Source organism: Panthera tigris, chromosome A1, assembly GCF_018350195.1.
Source record: "Panthera tigris isolate Pti1 chromosome A1, P.tigris_Pti1_mat1.1, whole genome shotgun sequence".
NCBI classification, from domain to species: Eukaryota; Metazoa; Chordata; class Mammalia; order Carnivora; family Felidae; genus Panthera; species Panthera tigris.
Window position 1 is genome coordinate 41,371,476 of NC_056660.1, and position 22,195 is coordinate 41,393,670.

Consider the following 22,195-nt stretch of genomic DNA (forward strand, 5'->3'; position numbering starts at 1 on the left):
AAAAGAAATGCAGGGGCAAGTTTGCCATGAAGTTCACGAAGCTTAACTTTTAGGGATTCTCCCTTGTATAGGTCTCTTTCTAATTCACACTTACTTCTTTATGCAATATCCACATTTATAATTTTAGATACTCTCCTTAAAAAGGGTCCCACGACTTTTATGGTATTTAGGCCTGGATCCATGGCTGCCTACTTTTTGACTGAGCTTTTAGTGAAACAGAAAACAATGTAATTTATCCAACAAAAATCTATATTTTTGGATACATTAAGAACTAGATGCATATAAGAGTACGTGGGTGGCTCAGTCGGTTAATCATCCTACTCTTGATTTGGATTCAGGTCATAATCTCATGGTTTGTGGGTTCCAGCCCTGCATCAGGCTCCATGCGATCAGGACAGCTCCTGCTTGGGATTCTCTCTCTCCCTTTCTTCCCCTCCCCCACTCTCTCTCTCAAAGTAAATAAATTAATTTAAAAAAAAGAATTAGGGGCGCGTGGGTGGCTCAGTCAGTTAAGCGTCTGACTTCGGTTCAGGTTATGATCTCACGGTTTGTGAGTTCGAGCCCTGCGTTGGGCCGTGCGCTGACAGCTCATGGAGGCTGCTTTGGATTTCTGTGTCTCCCCCGCTCTCTGCCTCCTCCCCGGCTCATTTTCTCTCTGTCTCTCTCTCTCTCTCTCAAAAATAAATAAATGTTAAAAAAATTAAAGGAAAAAGAATTAGATGCACACAATGAGAATGATTCATAGAAAAGAGGCATTACTCATTGCCAAATGGATTATATCAATCGTGTATAAAGACTTTTACTTGATAACATCTATGTGGCATTTAAACAACTTTATTTCAAGTTCTCTTTGAGAAATCAGAATGCACAAAATATCAAGTGAGAATAGGCTCTGAGAGTTACCAGACAGTATTTCAAAGGAGGGGAATGAAGATATTTCACACTGTCTGTGGTCCTAGCTGGATCTCTACAATTTCCACTGATGCTGTGAAAATCTATCCCCATCATTTTATAGGCTTGCCTGTATTATTTGAGAAGTTTTAAAGAACACATACACATATACACACATGCACATACACACAGTCTTTACTTTTACAAAAAACTAAGAAAAATATTATTTCATATTGGATGTTGTTTATGTGATGAAAAGTCCCCTGAAATTTAAGCTGTAGGAATATTAACTCTAGCAAACACACACACCCACACTCACACACACACACACACACACACACACACACACATTCCCCCATATACTACTATAAAAACAGACAAATTTATTTTCTGTTTGTCTATAAACAGATTTTATATCTGGGAATTCAATGTCCCTTTTTTTGCATTTTAATATTATTCTCATCAACAGCAAATGAAAACTCTTACAAATTGTCTGCCATGGTTTATGTATATTCTTTAAAAATAATAATCTACTTTAAAAATATAAAATAAAGCCTCATGTTTTATTATGTATCTAAGGTGTTAGAATACTTTCCCCTCCATTTCCTTAAAATGACTCATCCCTAAATAGTGCTACCTTTTACATAATTTCATCCATCCGCTAGCAGTGTTCTTATGCCCTTGCTCTCTACTGAAGACAAAAGAAGACAAAAACTACAGGCCCATCAATCAAAAACAACACAGTCAGCACCAAGTCCAATAATGAAAACCATGATTTCATAAATCATCTTCTACAGGTTGGGGTCATCTTTAAAGAAAAAAAAATCTTATCAGGTGCAGCTGAATATTCTCATGGTCTCTCATTCTTCAGTCTTTAATGAAAACAATAGAATGGCTGACAGAATACAAGTGTGTAACCTTTCTTAACTTGAAAAAAAAAAAAAAAAAAAAAAACGCCCTGACTGTGCCCTTGAAATAAGTTGTAGTCAGATATTTTTCCCTCAAAAGGTCCATCCATTCTTTAACAGTTTGGCAATGAGATAACTTTTTTTTTCCCTCTTCTTACTCTCTTTTCAGATATGTGTGTTTAATTCAATCAAGTGGAGATTAAATTTAAGAACTCCTTTTCAGAAAGCTATTTCCTGGCAATAACTAGCACTAACAGCAGAAGGAGGTTTGACATGGCATTTTTGTTTTAGCTGAATCAACAACTCTTGGGTAAATTCCTTTCTATGACCCCAAGCCCACATCCACATATTAGGAAGTAAAATAAGCAGCTGGTAATCACTAGGTGGATTCGGACTGAGCGGAGATTTATCTCTTTAAAAATATGGACTCTGTATTTGCAAACCTGGTTAAATAGGTCTGAGTAAAATAAAGTTTGATTCGGCATACACAGTACTGTACACTTAATCAAAGTTCTCAAATTGATCTTGCTAAGACATTGCTGCCTGGCATATCCCAAGTTCCTAAATGTAATTCAATAAAATTTATGTTTTTGGACTTGAATTAGCCACATTTACTGGGACATTCACCTTGTTCAAAGATCTAGACCCAGTTTGTACAATATAAAATGCATTTAGTAGTGGGACTGAGACATGGTGCAGGGTATTTCTTCATATGTAGACAGAGAATGGCAGTGTGCCTAAAAAATTAATTGTGTGAGTGTAAAAATTAATGAATGGGAAAATGATGTAGAAACAATGAAGACAGACATGCAAAACTGGTTTCTGAGTATCAGAAGGAGATGCCTTAGGCAACAGATTACACTAAGGTTTTCTCAAGTATATTATATAGAATTCAGAAATTCAATGCAGAAAATTTATTCTCCAGGTGTGCTTATGTGGCTGACATAAGAAAACCAGTTGATTTAGCAAGTTTCCATTGTCTTATTTAGTAAGCATTCTGGAAATCTCTATTCAGAAGAGGTTGCTATTTACAGGCATTTTGAATTCTTACCAATTTTCTGCCTGCTACATAATGTAAAAGCAATGAATGGCTACACTGCATTGTTCACACTTTCAACTATATGTGATTATCTGGTCCACTGGTCTACTGTAGTGTATTTCTGAAATGAATTGAAGATAAACCTGTAATAGTCCATTTCACACAGAGACATTTGTCTCAGTTTAAATTCAGGGCCCAAATATCTACTTATTTCCATTCTGTTTTATAAGTACAGTGTTTTCATCATCGTAAAACTATATTAGCTTCCTGATTATACCTGGAATTCTGCAAGTTCTGTGAGAGAGCTACCAATCTCATTCCCAGTTCTTTAGTATCCCCACTTGAAAATGAGTAACACAGTTACTGAAGAAAAGGGATGAAGATTCAGAAAGGATTTATGGAGAGTTTCCCTCTAGATAATGCATGATTTCTATAATATCTTTGTATAAATAAATGTATTTATTTGTATTACCTTTGTATAAATAAATGTATTTATTTATACATTTTGTATAATGTATAAATAAATACATTTATTTATACATTATACAATGTTTTGTATAAATAAATGTATAAATAAATGTATTTGTATACATTTTGTATAAATAAATGTATTTATTTGTATTACCAAGGTACTCATATTAACCTGGTTCTGCTCACATGAGCGAAATATATTATATTTGAGTAAGAAATCAAAATATGATTGATGGCTAAACAAATTCAAGTTTATAATTATTCAACAAATTAGAGAGAGAGAGAGTTACTAATACGTTCAGTAACTGTATTTTAATAACTTCAGCTAATCAAATTTCTTGTCATTAAAGTGTTCTTAAGGTAATCTCGTTTCTAAAATAAAAGTTTTAAAAGGATAAATGCATGATATCATCTAGGTAATTTTTAAAATAATAAAAATTATCATATATTGCTTGGGGAATACCTATTTATTTAGAAAAATCATAAAACCACACATACATGGAAAGACATTCCTGGGTAGAAAAAAAGAGAGAGAATGTTCTTTCCATAATGTTTTATTTCTTTCATAAAAAATTAAGCAAACAGAAGCAAGAATAGTAAAATGTTAATATCTGTTAAGTCCAGGTAGTGAGTACATAAGCATTTCATTTTTTCCCTATATTGGAAATCTTTCATAATCAAAAAAGGAAAAATTAAAAATATCATTTAGCATAAACCCAAATGAGTAGTAAAATTGATAGAAGATAATGGATAATGTAGAGGCATTCTATCTATACAAGTTTTGCACAAAAGCGAATTTATTGCTGTTATTTTCTCCAATTCTTGGTAAAACAAATTTATAATCCCTCCTATAATGAATTTCAAATTTGTAAGCAATAAAAGTTTCTTTGAGAACACAAAATTAGGGTACAAAAAGAGATTGCTTTTCTATATGTATAGGAATGACTTCATATAAATTAAACCTACTGACTGTGTCGGACTATTCTTGATTTAGCCTTAAAATCAGTTACACCTTTGAAGAATCTACGTTGTTTTTCTGTTTTCATACAAAGGAGGATGACTCTAACATTTCTAAGTTTACAGTGTAACATTTTCCTTCCATGACCACTGGTTTTTGGTTTTGTTCTTTTTGAAAATGAAATATTTTTTAAAGAATTTTTCTGAACATAATTTGAAATACATCAGTTTTAGAAGAAAATATTGGCCCACATAACGTTGCTTTCTTTGTTAACTCTCATCAACGTGAAAGTATTAGAAACTAGTATAATAGCCCAAGGTAATTTTATTTTCCTCAGTACAATTCAATAGATAAAACATATATTAACTTTATAAAGCAAAAGTCTGCAAAATATATATAATATTCAATGGATACAATTTGCAAAAATATTCAGAGTTATGAATATAGTATCTTAAGATGATATAAAGACCTTCAAGAGAACTACCGAATATCTGCAATATCCTAGAAGGTAATCCTAATCCTAGAAGGTATGCTTCTTTTGTTATTCTATAATTCTCTGTAAAGGCAAAAAAGCCAACATGATATCCTAAGCCTTTCATATTTGCTCTCAAGTATTTATTAATAACATTTTAAAAACATACCCTAACAGGGGCACCTGGGTGGCTCAGTCGGTTAAGCATCCTACTCTTTTTTTAAAAATTTTTTTAACATTTATTTATTTTTGAGACAGAGAGAGACAGAGCATGAACAGGGGAGGGGCAGAGAGGGAGACACAGAATCCAAAGCAGGCTCCAGGCTCTGGGCCATCAGCCCAGAGCCTGACGCGGGGCTCGAACTCACAGACCGCAAGATCGTGACCTGAGCTGAAGTCGGACACTCAACCGACTGAGCCACCCAGGCGCCCCAAGCATCCTACTCTTGATTTAGGCTCAGGTCATGATGTCAGAGTTTGTGAGCTGGAGCCCTGTGTCAGGCTCTGTGCTTACAATGTGGAGCCTGCTTGGGATTCTCTTTCTCTGCCCCTTGCTTGCTTTCTCTCTCTCTCAAAAATACATAAATAAACATTTTTAAAAAATAAATAAATAATAAATTAAAATAAATAAAAAAATACCTTAACATATGTTCCAAACTGGAAAAATTCTAAAAAAAAGTATTTATGAAGGTGGAGTAGGAAGACATTCCAACATGGCTTAACATATTTCCATATATACTTTGTCAGCAATTCAGTACTTTAATTAACGGATCCCGTTATTGTCAGAGGCTATTTGATACTTTATTTGACTACATACCTCAAGGTGACAAGATACCACCCTCCTAAAACTATTTATTCTCAACATACACATACACACACTGTGTGCATGTGCCTGCCATTTTATCTACTCAGGACACAGTCTTTTTTTTTTTTTTTTTTTATGTTTATTTAGTTTGAAAGAGAGAAAGAGAGGGGGAGGGTGGGAGAGAGAACAAGTGGGTAAGGGCAGAGACAGAGAGAAAGAGAGAGAGAATCTCAATCAGGCCCTGCGCTGTCAGGGGAAAGCCTGACATGGGGCTGGATCCCACAAACCATGAGATCATGACCTGAGCCAAAATCAAGAGACAAAATAAATGCAGCCACCCAGATGCCGCATACTCAGGACATGTTCTAATTCACCTTCCTTATTAAAGCCTTTGGCAGCTATCTGCTTACTTAAGGATCTCTATTCCCTTAAATTCAAGACACATCCGTAGTCAGTGTCCCATGGTTTAGAACTAGGTTCAATGCTATTTTCTGTAACAGGGGTTTGCAAACTAGTACCACAGTCCAAATCCAGCCATGCCATTTGTTTAGTATTGTCTATGGTGTCTTTCCTTCTACAGTGGTAGGACTGAGTAGCTGCCAATGAAGCCTTTTATGACGAGGAAAGCCTAAAACATTTGCCATCCGGCCTTTACTGAAAGTTTGCTAACTCCTGGTAAACTATGTTTAATATAGAATAGAACATAAAAAATATTTAACTGTATTTTCCCAACATCCTTTAATTTCAGTAAGTGTATTTTTCTAACAAAAATGTAATATACTTGAGATTAAGAATAATTTTTTAAAACTTGTATTTTGAGTGTGACCTCAAAGTACCTCATGCAGCTCAGGGGACATATTGGACACTTGATACCTAATTGATTTATTAAATCATTGTAGAGCAAGAAATCCAATTATGGTATAAACCACATTTCCTCTAAGCTTGATCCCTTTATCTAGTGAGATCACCAGAGTACTACATAACTGGGCTGCGTAACTGTAGGATTAAAGATAGCTTTGAGGACCTTTGACAATAATTATGCTTTTAGCTTTTACAATGAAACAGGCATCCTTGGAAGTCTCTGTAATTTAAAATGATAATAATAATAATAATAATAATAATAATAATAGGCATCAAGGACAACATCCACTCTGTTCTTCAAAGCTTCTTTTAAAAGCTCATGTTGAAATACTTTCCAGAATTCAACATTAAAGAAAAGTATGTGTTTCCTAATGAACTGCTATGTTCCCCTTTATTAAACAATGACTGCTACCCAATCCACTGTCCTTCCCTTTTAAAATTGGCCTTCTGCAAACCCAGAGCTAATATTAAAGCTCAATTTAGTAGCTACTTTTACATTTTCCTTCCTGTCATGCTCTCCACACTTTTGCACTCCACTCTCCTGATACATAATTCCTGTTTTTCTTCTTTTTAATATTTTATACTTAAAAAATTATGTACAATAAAATCATATTGGAAGTAGACATGACAAAAAAGTATGAATGAATGCATGAATAATTAAATGAATAAAGGAGTGGATAAATACATTCCAGATTATGGCATCATTATTCCCAATAAGATAAACCGGCAAATTCTATCCAATCCTAATTTCCTATATCATCAAAACAAAGTCACAATAGAATAATACCTTTAAAAATTTCAGTAGTAAAATTTAGAAACAATAGCTGATTTCTGACTCTAAGTTAGGAAAAATCTTCTCCCAAATAAAAACTAGATTTAAGTATTAATCTAATCTGATATTATCTAATCTGTCTAAAATGTTTCCTTATATATTAATATTAATTAATATTATGTAGATAGACCCCTGTATGTGCAAGACTGGGGCTGTTAAGCAGAGATTAAAATGGTACACTTTGAGGTATTCAAAATTTACGTTAGTTTATTTACATCAAGGGTGAGAAGTTAGTCACCTCAAAGCAGATAATTGGTTCATGAGGAAACACCTGAAGGTTGTAAATTTAGGAGGAATATGAATTTATTTGAATGAAAGTTTTGACTCGTCATACTCTAAAATCATTGTTCTATGGTGTTGTTGGGTTGGTGGGAGCCCCAGGGGAAGAAGAGCAAGAGAATTCAAGGAGAGGTCAATCCATTTTTACAAAGAATTTTAAAACATTTAAGGTAAGAGGGACCAGAACCCTAACCCATTATTTGAAATCAGGGCAAGTGTCTTTACTAGAAGAAAGTAAAGAACCCAGTGGCCCCAACAGAGGCCTAGAGGCAATCAGGGCAAAAAGATCTCTGAAGTAAAACTACTTGAAATAAAGGAAATTTTGTCTGGAGACCCAGACATAACAAAAACTTTTGTCAGAGTTCATGAGGAAATGCCTGTTTCTAGGCATAGTCTGTGTTTGAGGCTGGGAACCTCAGTGGACCCAGCCACTTGGGAGTAACATTGTGCTTTGGGAAAGCTGAGTGAGCATTTGAGCTCCATGAACTTAGATGGGTTACTTCTGCTGCCAGTGCTTTGATATCCTATTTGGAAAGAAGTTGATGACAATAGTGTATTCCCCTCCGGGTTCTGTAAGGATTAAATAAGTTCATATATGTAAACCCTTTAAAAAAATCAGGTAGCTAATAACTCCTACATGAGAGAATGTGTATTATTGTAGCCAATCAGTACAACTGATTGGCTGAATTCACCATTAATTGGGTTACATATGTAACTGGTGACAGAAAAATGGGCAAAAGCTTTGCGATGATCAAACTGACCATCAACGAGGAGTCAGAAGGACACTTTTTATAATCTCAGGCTTGTTTCTAATTAGCAGTATGTCCTTGAGTAAACCACTTACAGCTCTGAGACTTAACTTCCATATCTGAAAGATAAAAAACGAGTTAGTCCAGAGAATCCCGAAGGTCCTTTTGGCCCTAAGATTTTATTAGTTTATGAATCCTCTTCAGACCTTCACTAGGCATTATGAAAGAAACAGACAAAACACAGGCTAGTTTGCTTCCCTACCAGAGGTTCCAATCCTGCTATGACTAAAGAGCCTTTTAATCCACATTTGCATGACACAATAACATTATCAATTATATAAACTTTGTTAAGAATTTTTCTAAGTTTGCAGACTGAAGCGGCTTTAGGCCATTGGAAAACCTTGCATAAACCAAGATGGCCGGGATTCAAAGGTTCGGAGCTTCTCTTTTTGAGTGAACAGTGGCAGTCTATTAAAACAGAATCTACACTTTCACATTTTACTGACAAGGGATTACACTAAATAAAACTTTTTTGACTGACACATATTTCCTATTACTCAGATTGTCCTTTGCTGCCAAAGCAGCAACCCAAATAGGTTCACGACAAAAAAGTGAGGAGGCCTTGTCCTCTCCTGACTATTAGCGATGACGAGAGGGAGCAACGTGTCTCCCAGCAGTCAGAGGCTATAGGGGTGTTTGTGACTTCACCTCTCTATGTCCTTTCTTCATCCTTAATACTATTATTTATTTTAGCATCTTTCCCCTTTAACTTCTTAAACTGATAAATACTAGGTAGTAAAATGTAGACTTCCCTGAATTTGTATCAAATGTGTATATAATGACTTTTCTCTCTGTGTCTCTCTCCCATTTAATTTGGAATTTATAATTGTCCTGAAATTCCTTAGGCCTTCTTTTCTGTTAATAAAAGAAATCAGTAATCTGAACATGAACTAAATACATTTAATTTTTTTTCATTACTGTGTGTGGGAGATAATATCAGGTCAGAAATTGCCAGGTATCGTGTGCTCCTGTGCTAGTCTTGCAATTGTCCTTCATGTCACCTTGCAGTCCGGAAGCCACATGAAAACCTATGAGGCAAAGTCATCTCCCTGGGACCACAAGCTTATTTTAATGCTCATTGCCCTTAGAATTCATCTATCAGGTATCTGATTATTTAGACAGTCTTTTTTAATGGCAGAATTTTTAGGTCCTGTGAATTGGCCTGATGAGTTCTTAACTCCGGACCTGTACTGTTTAGAACTAATAAAATCCACAACAGAAGCACCTCTGAACCCTAAATGGGGCATTTGCCTCACAGTAATTGAACCATATGATGTCTTGTACTTAGGTATCCTATGTCTTGATTCAAAACCAGTTTTAAAAGGGCCTGTTTCCATGACATCAGGAAACCCTTGTCTTCCAGGATAGAGGAGAATGAAATGCTTCATGATTAATGACACTATCTAAATACTGGCACAAGCTGGCGAGTTCGTGCAAAGGAGGCGTGTTTCACTGCATTCTGCCCAACACAACAGCTCATTAAGCAATATTTTCCCCATTAATGTTTAGTATTAAACACTGAATGAAAGACTAAATATCATATGGAAAAACAAATTGAAAACAGCACAGTAGGGTTTAGGGTACTTGGCCAACAGCATCCCCTTCATTTGGAAGACAGCTTGCATACCTATTCCAAAGATTAATGAGCAATCAGTTCTAAATTAAACCAAGACCTGTATTTAAATCTTTTTTTTCCTCAGTGGAAAGCATGACTATGCATTTCACTAACCGAGATAAAATACAGTATTAGCCTTTCCATGTGTTGTGTAATGCGGTTAGAAACATGAAAGATTGTTTCGGAAACATTTCCTTCACATTTTTTCATCATTTATTTTCCTGCACAATTTGAAAGGAAATGGGCCATGATGAGGTCAGTAGTTTCTGCCACATGATGTAGAATCTTGCTCTCTGTCAGTCACTCAAAACACAGTCACTTCTTTGAAGATGGAATAAGAAAACTGCTTTTATGAACATCATAGATCCTATCACAGGCGGCTAACACAGAATTTCAATTTTATAAAAACTGTCAAAAGAAACTACCTTTCAGTAGGAGCACTGATATTGTTATCATGAGTGAAAACAGGGAAGAGCCCGCTATATCACTCAGGCCTCCGGACACTTGTGGTATGCCATCGTGAGACATTTGTATTAACAGAGAGGCTTGGTTTAAGCCACAGTGTGACTGAATCCTCAAAATGCAAAACTGGTTCAAAAAGAATTACCTTAATTGGTGGGACTTGCTCTAGAAAAATTTGATATAGGAAACAATTCACAAAAACCACTCATTATTCAGGGATTTTTTTTTTTTTTAATACAGGTCTAAGTTTGTGACTGTGTGAAAGGGCTTGAATGGACATATGTGAGCACACATACATTCAGCATTTTTAATACATTATTTTGTTTGTGTGTACACATATATATACACACGTTTCTGGGGATGATCCAATAGCTAGCATTAGATTTTGAAAGAAGAAGTTGATACCAAACTTTTAAGAATTATTGCATAAGACAGTGTCTCCTATACCTTGTCTGTACTTCAAAAATTACCCAGGGAATGTTTTTAAATGTCAATAACAGAAACCTTTCTGAAGATGATTGAATCAAAATATCAAGGAATAGGATCACAGCATGGAATTTCTTCTAACACCTCAAACCTTAAAATAACACATAAGCAGAACAGACAATATATGCTATTAACATGGAAAATGGGAGCCTGATATAAATTTGAGTGACCAGAGAAGATCTTCTGGAAGAGATCTAAGACATTAGCTGAGGATTGGGTAGCTTTTAGAATTAAGGAAAGAGATTAGGTAACTTCAATATGGATTAAGAAGGGTAATTTCACAGTTATTTAGAAATATAGCCTCTTATAACATAAGTATATCTGCAGGAGGTTGAATCATGGCTCCAAAAAGGTATGTTCACATCCAAATCTCTGGAATTGTGAGTGTGATTTCATTTGGGAAAAGGATCCCTGTAAATGAAATTAAGGATCTAGGCATGAGATCATCCTGGATTCTTCAGTTGGGACCTATAATCCAGTGACAGGTGTCCTTAGAATGGACTCGCAGAGAGGAGAGACACATAGAAATAAGAAGAGGAAGCAATGTGACCATGAAGGTAGAGACTAGAGTAAGGCAGGCACAAGTCACAGAACATGTGCCTTCCCATAGAAACTAAAGATCCAAGGAATAAGATCTCTCCTAAAACTTCTAGAGTGCAGTAACTCCAGCACCTTGATTTCTAACTTCTGGCCTCTAAAAATAGGGAGAGAAATTTCTGGTTTTCAAGTAACCAAGTCTGTGGTAATTTGTTATAGCAGCTACAAGAAACTCCTAAAACATCTTATTCTTATTTTAACTATGAGGACAGTAATAACCTCATTTAGTTTCTGGATTGAAATTATAATCTTGGGAGAGAGTGTGCTGTGTTCCTCTTACTTGTAGAGTGTTTCTTCAAAATAACCTAAAAGCAAGGATGATTTTAGGTGAAGTCATAGCAACGTGTCCAGGGAAAAACCATCAGCATTCTTGAAAGTTAACTCACTCTCTCATACGCCTTTCCTGCACCATTGCCTTTCTGTGAAATGTCCATCATCATTGTCCCCAGTGCCATCATTGTCATTACTTACAATTACATAGCACTTGCTCTGTGCAAGATTTAATAGATGAGGAACTGAAAAACAGAGCTGAGTAACTTCCCAAAAGTGAAGTAAAGAAAAAGAATTGATATGAGAAAAAGAAACTGCCAAGTGGTAACACTGTGGCAGATAATGACAATAATTCATTTGCTCAAGTAACAGATGATATGTGCCTTCCGAAGAGCACAGTTCCTTCCCCCAGTAAATTCAGATGAACTTAACTTGTATCTAAGAATAATATGGTAAGCACAGTGACTGGAGAGAAGGATGCACATGCCCAGCAGTCCACAAGAGTGTGGGGGAGTTGGATTCAGGAAAAGAGGTAAAGTCAGGAGAAGAGATTAAGTTAATCATGCTTTTTATTATCATCATCATTATCACTATGAACATGATTGGATCAAGTGATGGCACCTGTAGACTCACTCTCATCACCTGGCTTTCTCTGCTGGCACAGAAGTAAAAAAAAACATGCATCATGGCAGGGTGGGGGGACATCTTAGAAATGGTTCTTAGAAGTTTCAACTTTTGAAAGATAAATAGAAAATGATTTACCTAGAAGAACAATCAAAAAGTTTTGAATTGGGTTATATACTTGAGGTTCAGTGTACAACAATGAAAACTCCATTGCTGATAATCCATGCTGATAATCAAGGTCAGTATAGCCCATTATGAAGTGATGCTAAATAATGATTAATGTGCTTAATCATTCAGAACTCAGGTGGAGAACTGAGGGGAAAAACTACATAGGTAGTGGGAAGGGTTTTAATGAGTTCATGGATTTGCTGAGATAAACTCTCCAAATCTTTTATTACAATCTAATTGTAATAATTATTCTGTTAAAATCAAACAAATTGAAAGTAATAAAAATACTTTGAAAGCATCTTATGTATGATAAATCTTCATAGTTTTATAATCATAAATGGTTATTAATTTCCTTTGGAATATGCATCCCATTTGTATCAGAAGTATCAGATTGTTTTTTCTTATTACTTTTCCCTTTGTGTCGATCTTTATTCTGCCATGGAAGACTGGCTTTTAATTTGGGAATCTTGTATGGCTTGAGCTTTTATATATAATTCCAGAACAAATAAGCAGCACCCTTTCTGTTCAAGAATATCTAAAGAGGGTACAGGCAAATCTGACAAATTTCAAGACCAGTTAAAAACTCTCTTCTTTTCAGCAAAAGGGGAGTGTTAATGGTAACACAATTTGGATTTGCAAAATGACTTGGAGAAATCTGGAAATGCAAAGCTATCAAAAGGGCAATCCAAAAGGAGAGGAACAGAAGTGAGAATGTTTGATTATCCCACCCTATCCTTCCAAATGTTAACTCAGACTTTGTTGAGAAATGCAAAAAGGGCTAAAGTGGTTACGTGAGCTTTCCGGTAAAGCCAATAGAAGCCCACATGTGGCTGTTTATCGTGATATAAACTGAGCAATAAAAAAAGTAGAGAATATTCATTCTTAAAATAGAGAATATGATTTTTAACACAAAATATGTAGATACCCCCAGTATATTGAAAAAATGCCATCTTTTGCTCCTGTTTTAGCATAGCTGGCAATCTCTACTAAAAATCTGAAGTGTGTGTGTGTGTGTGCTTGTGGGTGTGTGCGTATACACACATGTAGATGCACGTGCCCTTGTATGCCTCAGGAGAAAAATCCCAGAATTGCACGTTAGTGTCCCAATGACTCCGTGTTTCTAACCTCAGCCCTATCTCCTTAGTGTTGCCAGTCAGTGCCTGCTAGTTCTCTCTTTCCCTCTCATTCTCCTTCTTTACAGCAGCATTTTAAATCTCCCTTGCTGTCTGTAACCCCTCATCTACGCCAATCTCCTGTCTTCTCTAAAACGGCCATTCCTATTCTTGGAAATGGATACCATCAGTAGGCAAATCCCCTAATTTGCCACGTCTTTACAATCCTCCTGTATTGCTCACTTCTCTTTTCTGCTTCGGTGTGTTGAAAGTTAACACTGGTCTGTCTGCTTTCACAACCCAGTCCTTCACTCCACCCAATTTAACTGTTGGAGGTTAGCTCCTAAAAGGTACTTAAATCCCTCCATTTATTTACACCTCCACTGCACAGCTCTTCCCTTTCAAAGCTCTTATGTTCACTACTTAATTGAGTATCGGTCTGATTCCCCCAGTAGAAGGGGCGATGACAGTATTATTCCTTATTATTCCTAGGACTGAGCACCAGGCTTGGACATAATTGGTGCTCAATAAAAATAAATAATAGCCTCAAGCGGAAAGCCGCCTCTCAATTCCTATGAAGAAGGGCAGAAAGCTTCCACTAACTGGAGCTTCCCTATTGTAAGTGCCTTAGAGAAGAGATAATGCTATTTATTTTAATTATGAACTGAACAAGCATAAAGAAAGAACACCTGAGGTCTGAGTTACAAATGTTATGTAAAGTGACTGTGATCCTGTGGTGCTAATAAAAGATAAAAATAAGAGCCCTGTGTCTTGCACAAATATTTTGATTAACAATTTTGTCAGAATGAAGATTCCCCAGAAGAGGAATATCTGTATGGCTCAAAGTTCAGAAATGTTGTCAAGCTAGACTGCCTAAAAATCGTGATAGTCTTAAATTCCGTGTATTTTTAAATGTACGCAATGCTTTGAAATCTCTCTCCCTCTCTCTCCTCCTTCCTCTCCTGAATCACTAATATTCTTTATTTTGGCATAATTTGTCCTCTTATTTTATGGGTATTTTGAAAGAGATCAGTTCTCATCGCATTGGGAGTTAACATCCAAGATGCTTTTGATACTCTGGTTTTTCTCTGAATGTCGGAAACCTAATATCTGGAACAAATACCTGAAATGAATATTTGAAACAACAATGTCAAATTTCACATGAATGGAAGCTCAAAACACACTTAACACATCCCCAGCAAGAGTATCTCAAAGTCACATATTTTTTTAAAAGTTAGAATAATTTTTTGAACAAAATCTGTGTGAATAAGGCAACTTGTCTGTCTTTTGGATTACTTATAAATGATAAACTTACATGATTGCTTTTGGTGCAAGCAAAACTGCATCAAAGGACTGTGAGCCATTCCCTGCTTGCCTGAGCTGAATTTGAGCAGGCGGGCCTTGCAGTGGCTCTGGAATTTGACTACGAATGTTCCTGGGATTTCCTCAGTCCTTGGCCGGCTTTGTTTTGGGATGCTAAAACAAGGAGCACTAATCCTCTACAGGAGCTTTTCAGAAAACATCATCACTCTCACTGGACACTCCTTGGGGAAAATATCTGACTATGTAAGACGTATGTTGTTAGTTTTGTCCATTTTTCCGTGTGTAATCATTCCCAAATTACTGTAAGTGTCAGGGTGGAACACAGCCGGCCGCCTTGTTTTATTCAAGCTACTAAAAAGAGAATTCCAGACTGGCAAATATTGTCCTGTCATTTCTTTTAATTAAAGATAGAATTCTCTCTCTGAACTCATCGTTTAGTATGTTAGATATAAATCTTTCCCACTACTTTGACCTACAGATGATTGGTTTCTCTTTCTCTGCAGATGATTGGTTTCTCTTTCCCCTCTCTTTCAATTTATGTAAAATAGGTGACAGTATTAAGGAACGTGTGGGGACCTGGTGCTGATACTCCGCAGTAGAAAGTCCAGGGTTCTGGACTTCTTATTTCACAGACTCAGTTCCCTTTGGACTGATGAGGTTCCATATGGTAAAACCTACATAAGGAAACCTGCTTGCCCTATTACCTTTTTAAACATACCTTGACATGATGGCCCAAAATGTATAAGAAAGTTGAAGATATGGGGCACCTGGGTGGCTCAGTTGGTGAAGTGTCCGACTTTGGCTCAGGTCATGATCTCGCAGTTCATGAGCTTGAGCCCTGCGTCGAGCTCTGTGCTGACAGCTCAGAGCCTGAAGCCTGCTTTGGATTCTGTGTCTCCCTCTCTTTCTGCCCCTCCCTCACTCACACTTTGTCTCTCTCTCATAAATAAACATTAAAAAAAATTTTTTTAATAAAGAAAAGAAAGTTGAAGATAAAAGAAAGTAGACAAGAATGGATCATTTATTAGAGATAACTTATCAAATGCAGTAATGATGCATACACATATCAATTGTTCAAAGATACCCATATGCGTCCCTAAATAAATGCTAAAAAGAATCAAATTACAGTAGCTCCATTGGTGAGTTATTATGAGGTAGTCTCTAAAGTAAGAGGGGTGAAGATGTGATTATAGGAAAAAACCCTAAATGACAGCAATAATAACTAATATGTTGTTAAAGTAAATGGTGACAACCCTGAAGGAATAGCTTTTATTTTTCCTTCCAGCAATTTCACCTTCTCTCAATGACTAGAATTAGAACTATAAAAACAGAAATGGCAGAGGAAGAGGCAGTCCAGTGCCTTTGGAGCTAGCTTTATAATTTTTGAAAGATCCACCCCTGCTTTGTTATCTTGTGCAGTGAAAACTCTCAGCAGTTCCCTTCACAGGGGAATCTTCCATTTCTGACCCGGCATTCCTCCCCAGCCATACAAGGTCACTCAATTATCCTCTCTTCAGATGCCAGCCCCACAGAAGGAAACTACTCTACTGAGGAAGCTCCTAGTGATAGTGCAATTGTACACACAGAAACAAAGTACTGGCATCTTGCTAAAATGTGTTTTCCCAAGCAAGTGAAGTGTAATTTTCAGCTGTACAATATCAACTACAAAACTACACACAAAACGTGAGTACCTAGTCAAAAGGAAACAACCTCTCTTCATTCTAAGCCAGCCATACCTTTTGTATTACCCTGTAAAGTATCATTTATTTAAGTCAGAGTAACCTATCCATACACAGGGAAAATCCATTTAGAAAAGTATTACATTAGCACAGCAACCGCTAGCAAAATTCTCCTAAAAGGATGGCAGGAAGAGTATAACAATGGCCTCCTTTTTTTCCTTTTAAACAGTAAAACTGCACTGATTTACAGTTTAGAAGAGCTGCAAAACTCTTGCTGCGAATTAAAAACATTTTTTTCTTGAATTTATCCTAAGTGATGTATCATTCCACTACTCACTTAGATAAGTTTGTAAGGTAGGAGTTTTAAAAATGTCCTCCCATTACTCAGTGGATTTTCAAAGCAGTGGCAAATTCACCTAGAAACCCACTGTTCAACTTTGAGTGGCACCCTTCTTGCTCTTCGCTAGCGGACTTATGGGGATTGATGGCTTCCACAGTTAAATAGAATATCTACTTTAATCTCCTCTAACTGCTGTTGACCTATCTCTGCCATTGCCTCCCAAGTATATAATAAATCAAGAGCATTTTACATGAAAAATGAAGTAATTACTCAGTGAATCCAATGGCTAATTGCACATAGAGGCCTCTGGGAAATATGGGACAAATCAGTGTCAGATTTCAAAAGGCAGAAAGGAAGTTGAAGTTAATAACTCTCAAATACTGACAGGTTGAAAAGGACTTGAAATGCACCATTTCTTCGGACACAGAATCCCCACTTAAGGGAATTGGAAAATTCTAGCTATACACCCAGTCTTTACGCCAATAATAGTACTGACAGCTGAGAAAATAGAACCTATCGCACTAAAGTGAACTATTTCAGAGAAAAAGTAACTACCTTTTATTACCATTTGTATGAAGTTTTCTGAGCAACAAAAAGGTTTGTATCTCTTTCTTTTTGTTTGCACGTCGGTAGAGTCAAATTTGTTCCTAAAACTAACAACTACACTGTTGGTTGAGATGTAATGAAATCTGATTGTCTCTCGAATACTCAATAAAATTGTATTGGAACTGAATATTATGCAATCTCTTTTTATTATAAGAAGTTTGTTTAAAAATTTTTTTTCTGTCTGCAAAAGTATCTGATAGATCAAACCAATTCATTTGCATTTTCTTCTTATATCTGTCTTATAGAGTAGGTAGTATATATCTGTGTCATAAAAATATGATATATACCACCATTACAGAACAAAGATATAAAGGAAAAGGCTCCTCATACAGATCAATACCACATAAGCACAAGATAGTACTGCATACTACAAAGAACTTATATTACCATACTATGGGCAGGGGGAGGAGGAAAAGGACTCTACTTGTTTCAGAAAAAAAAATTCTCTTTTGCAGGAATTCAATGATCCAAACAAAACTTTTATGATAAGAGTCATAAACATACACACAATGCATTCACAAAGTATACCCTGAACACACAGACACACAGACACACACACACACACACACACACACACACACACACACACACACACTTATCTCCCTACAAATGTAATTAAGTTATACTGATAATTTGTTATTGTCAATCACTATTAGGGGAATTTAATAAGCAATAACTTCTCTGCTTACAATTTCAAATTCAAGTACAGGTTTTAACTTTAAATTCTTTTTAAGCTTCTCCCACTTCCTCCTGATATGGCCTGGGGTTTTGAAGGTCTTTTGTCTATGGAAAGAAATTATTAATACTGTCAGAGCATGAGAAGATATGTGTTTGTGACAAGGATTCCCAATGGCCTACCTTTCAGACTTCATTACTTTTAGACAGTGTGTGGCTTATCTCCTGAAACCACCTCAAATGAGATGAAAACTTAATGCTGACTTAGTAACATTTTACTTCTCTCTTACCGCAGGGCTTTGAGTATTGGATATCTATTAATTGAGGTAGATTGGTTCCATAGTCATATCTCTATTTGGGGGATTCTTATCTTTGTGCCATCTATTAAGTGTCTTTGTGGTATCTTTTTTTTTAAAGTAAACTGTCACATTAACAAGAAAAAGAAAAAAAGTCTCTATTTTTCCTCAATCTAGTACCCCATACATGCTAAAATAAATGCTATTTAGAAATTAGCAGAATCCTCCAAATACAATTGGTACTTCCATATGCCTGCTGATGAATGAAACCATAAAATTCTGGTTAGTATCACCAACACAGTTTTCCCTCTCTTCTTACCAGCAAATAAACTGATAGTGAGCAAATCAGAGATTTTATGCAATTATAGCACAACTAAATCCTTTGCTGATGTTGGTTGCATTATCATGATCATTCTGAGAACTCACTCTGGGGAGAACACTGCCTTCTGAAATACTTTACTAATCTCTTTCTCTTTTGAAGTGTTTATCTACCTTTAAGTGCAACTCACTGACTTCTACCAATATTTTCTCCTATTTCTTCAGGCCTGGCTGTTAGATGCTTGATGTTAAAAACTCTGTGGTTTTTAATCCTCCATTGTTTTCCCCATGCTTATTATCGTGATAGTACTGGAGTGCTTTAAGAAAAAGGACTTTAAAAATAACTTTAAATGATAAAGTGTTGGAGGTAAAAACAAAATCCCTGTTTTGTTTTTGAAACCTTTTTTTTTTTTTTTTTGTCTTTGCTTCCTTTGTCCCCTGTCTTTGATCCCTTTTGTCCCCTGCTTTCTTGGTAATATTGGTTCTATCAGACTCAGGTGGTGATAAGAACTCTGGTCTAAAGAACAAAAGACAAATGAGAACTTGCTGATAACAGATTGCATTTATTTTCAGACTGGGAGGATGCTGCCCTCTATACCTATCAAGTACAAGAAAACAACAGTCTTTATCCCCATTTAATCTCAGTGTATTGCTGTGATGTACTCATTAAAAGTTATATATGGGGAGCTGATTAACAATCATTGTTTTCAACCTGGCGGTGGAAAGCACTGTTACCAACAAGACATAAGGTTAAAATAAAAGGATTGTATATTATGAACATCTCAAGAAGCAATCTTCTTGTTATGGTATGAGTCTTTTTCATTCACTTGAAATTCTTTACTCCAAGAATGTGTAGTAAAAGACGAAAAACCTCCTCTAAATTTTAGCGGCTCTTCTAAGAAATATAGACCATGTTTTGAGATTCATTTGGGTTGGTGGTCCACTCCTTACACCTGTAAAGTATAAGAAGGCTCCTGGACAAACGAACAAGGAGAACAAATTTTCATTTGAGGTTTTAAATAGTATTCATTTAAAAATGATGTTTAGAGGCGTCTGGGCGGCTCAGTGGGTTGAGCTGCTGATTTCGCCTGAGGTCATGAGCTCATGGTTTGTGAGTTCAAGCCTGGATTTGGGCTCTGTGCTGACAGTGTGGAGCCTGGAGCCTGCTTCAGATTCTGTGTCTCCTTCTCCTTCTGCCCCTCCCCAGCTCGCTCTCGGGTCTCTCAAAAAAAATGAATAAACGTTAAAAAAATTTTAAATGCTGTTTATACATTCTAATTAGTGAAGCATTAAAACAACATGTCTGTGGAATTTTAAGTTAGATTTCCATTATGGAATTATAAATTAATAATAACAAAAAAGGAACTTAGAGACTTAGGCTACAGACTCCCATTAACTTAAATTCTCTGGGTTACAATTTCTTTCTCTGTAAAATGAGGAAAATGTCTATACATCTCTAATTGCTCTGTTTCATCCAACCTAGGTATTTTATTTGTGTTTACTTCATAAGTTGGAGATCTCTATGGTTAAACATGTCCTATATGTCAGCATATCAGTTGTCCAAATAAGGATTAGAAAAGCTTCACAATTAGACTCATGAGTTTTAACATTTAAGACACTGAAAATGAGTCGTAAATGAAACAAATTTAAATGTTTTTCAACATTCTTAGCAGTTAATTGTAATGTTCTTTTCTGTTCCAAATATATAAATATTTGATTCATTTCATCTTTGATTGATCACCCCCATATCATAGTAGCCATTCACCATGGCTTTCACTTTTCTTTCTACCTGTTATTAGCGTTTGGCATCAAAGCTTTTTTTAAGAGTGTAATACACTGTGACAGCATGAGAACTAATTTTAGTTTTTAGAAAATGGTTTAACTACAGATAAGATGTAGTAGCTTAAAGATATGCATACCTCAAAGTGTCTATGGAAAAGTTAAAAGGTTACCCATGGTCTTAGTGACACATCTTCACACAGGCTGAGGAGGCCACTTGTACCCTCATGCACCCAACACCCTGGCAGCTCTGTGCTGCTGGCATTCGAGGATTCTGGACTGATGTTATTTCTGGCAGAGAGGCATAAAACCGGAGCCTCCACTTGAAGCAATGGTGAAAGGGCACCAGCTGTTTCCAGATAATTGTGGATACGCTCCAGACTATCAATCTATTCCTTTTTTTTTAATTTTAACTCACTTTTCTGTTTTCTCATAATGACTACTGAACCCCTTTCTACATCTCACAGGTTATACTTTTTAAGGTCAAATATTGAGAATATATAAAAGTAAATAGAAAGTACAAAACTATTTAGATACTCATAAATTAATAATCAAATTCCCTTTGCCTTTGAGTATAATAATTACCTTGAGAAAGAGGTTTTTTTTTTTTTTTTAAATGAAGATCATTGTTCTTTGGATCCTAAGATCCTGTTTTAGCTAGATCCTAAAATGTTAGTTGTTTCTAGTGTTACGTAGTCAACTTAGTGGTTGAAGTCAGCAGCATAAATAGAATGTGAAAGTTTTCTGAAATATGTTGTTCAAAGGAAAAAAAAAAAGACTTACCAACAACATGGCAAGCTTGATTTCTTTTACCTTTATACCTACACATATTTATACATCTTGAAGATATATACGAGACTAAAGCCTGAGACAGGAAGCTATGGAAATTTTAACTATCTATATTTTTTACATCTCTGTACCATTTAACTTTTTCTCTTTTTTTCAAAGAACTATGATTTTTATAATAAAAATATTTTAAGGAGTATGTGAAGACTATGAAAATAAAAGAAATATCCATAATGATTTTATGATTTCATTGAACATGAAAGATAAGGTAGCCACTAAGTTGAATTAAGTTATAAACTATTTTCTGAGCTGTAATAAAATATATTATACTTTTAAAATGGTTTTATATAAAAGTCTATAAGTTCCATATAGACCTCTAAGTTTTAAGTTCTATAGAAAGGTTCTAGTAGTTAAATAACTGAAAAAGAAACGAAAGGCACAAGCAAATATAAAAAAGAAAGTAATGAAAAGTACCTAGGCTTATTTCCTGGAAGAAATGTTACAATAACAGTAAAAGTACTGAATACACAGGGGCGCCTGGGTGGCTCAGTTGGATGAGTGTCCCAGTTTGGCTCAGGTCATGATCTTGTAGTTTGTGAGTTCGAGCCTCACGTTGAGCTCTGTGCTGACAGCTTGGAGCATGCTTTGGATTCTGTGTCTCCCTCTCTCTCTACCCCTCCCCCGCTTGTACTCTTTTTCTTTCTCTCAAAAATAAATAAACTTAAAAAATAGTA

At 35.7% G+C, this 22,195-nt stretch overlaps 1 protein-coding gene across 4 annotated transcripts in view; it reads right to left on the bottom strand.

Moving 5' to 3' along the window:
- Positions 1-22,195, bottom strand: part of PCDH9 (protocadherin 9) — a 922,428-nt gene that overhangs the window by 212,022 nt on the left and 688,211 nt on the right. Inside the window, exon 6 of one of the 4 annotated variants that reach the window (XM_042977849.1) lies at positions 19,274-19,849. The exons of the other annotated variants lie outside the window; for them this stretch is intronic. The gene's annotated coding sequence lies outside the window, so the exon portion shown is untranslated. Of the gene's footprint in view, positions 1-19,273; positions 19,850-22,195 lie in introns of those variants that run through there. 4 annotated transcript variants of the gene reach the window in all.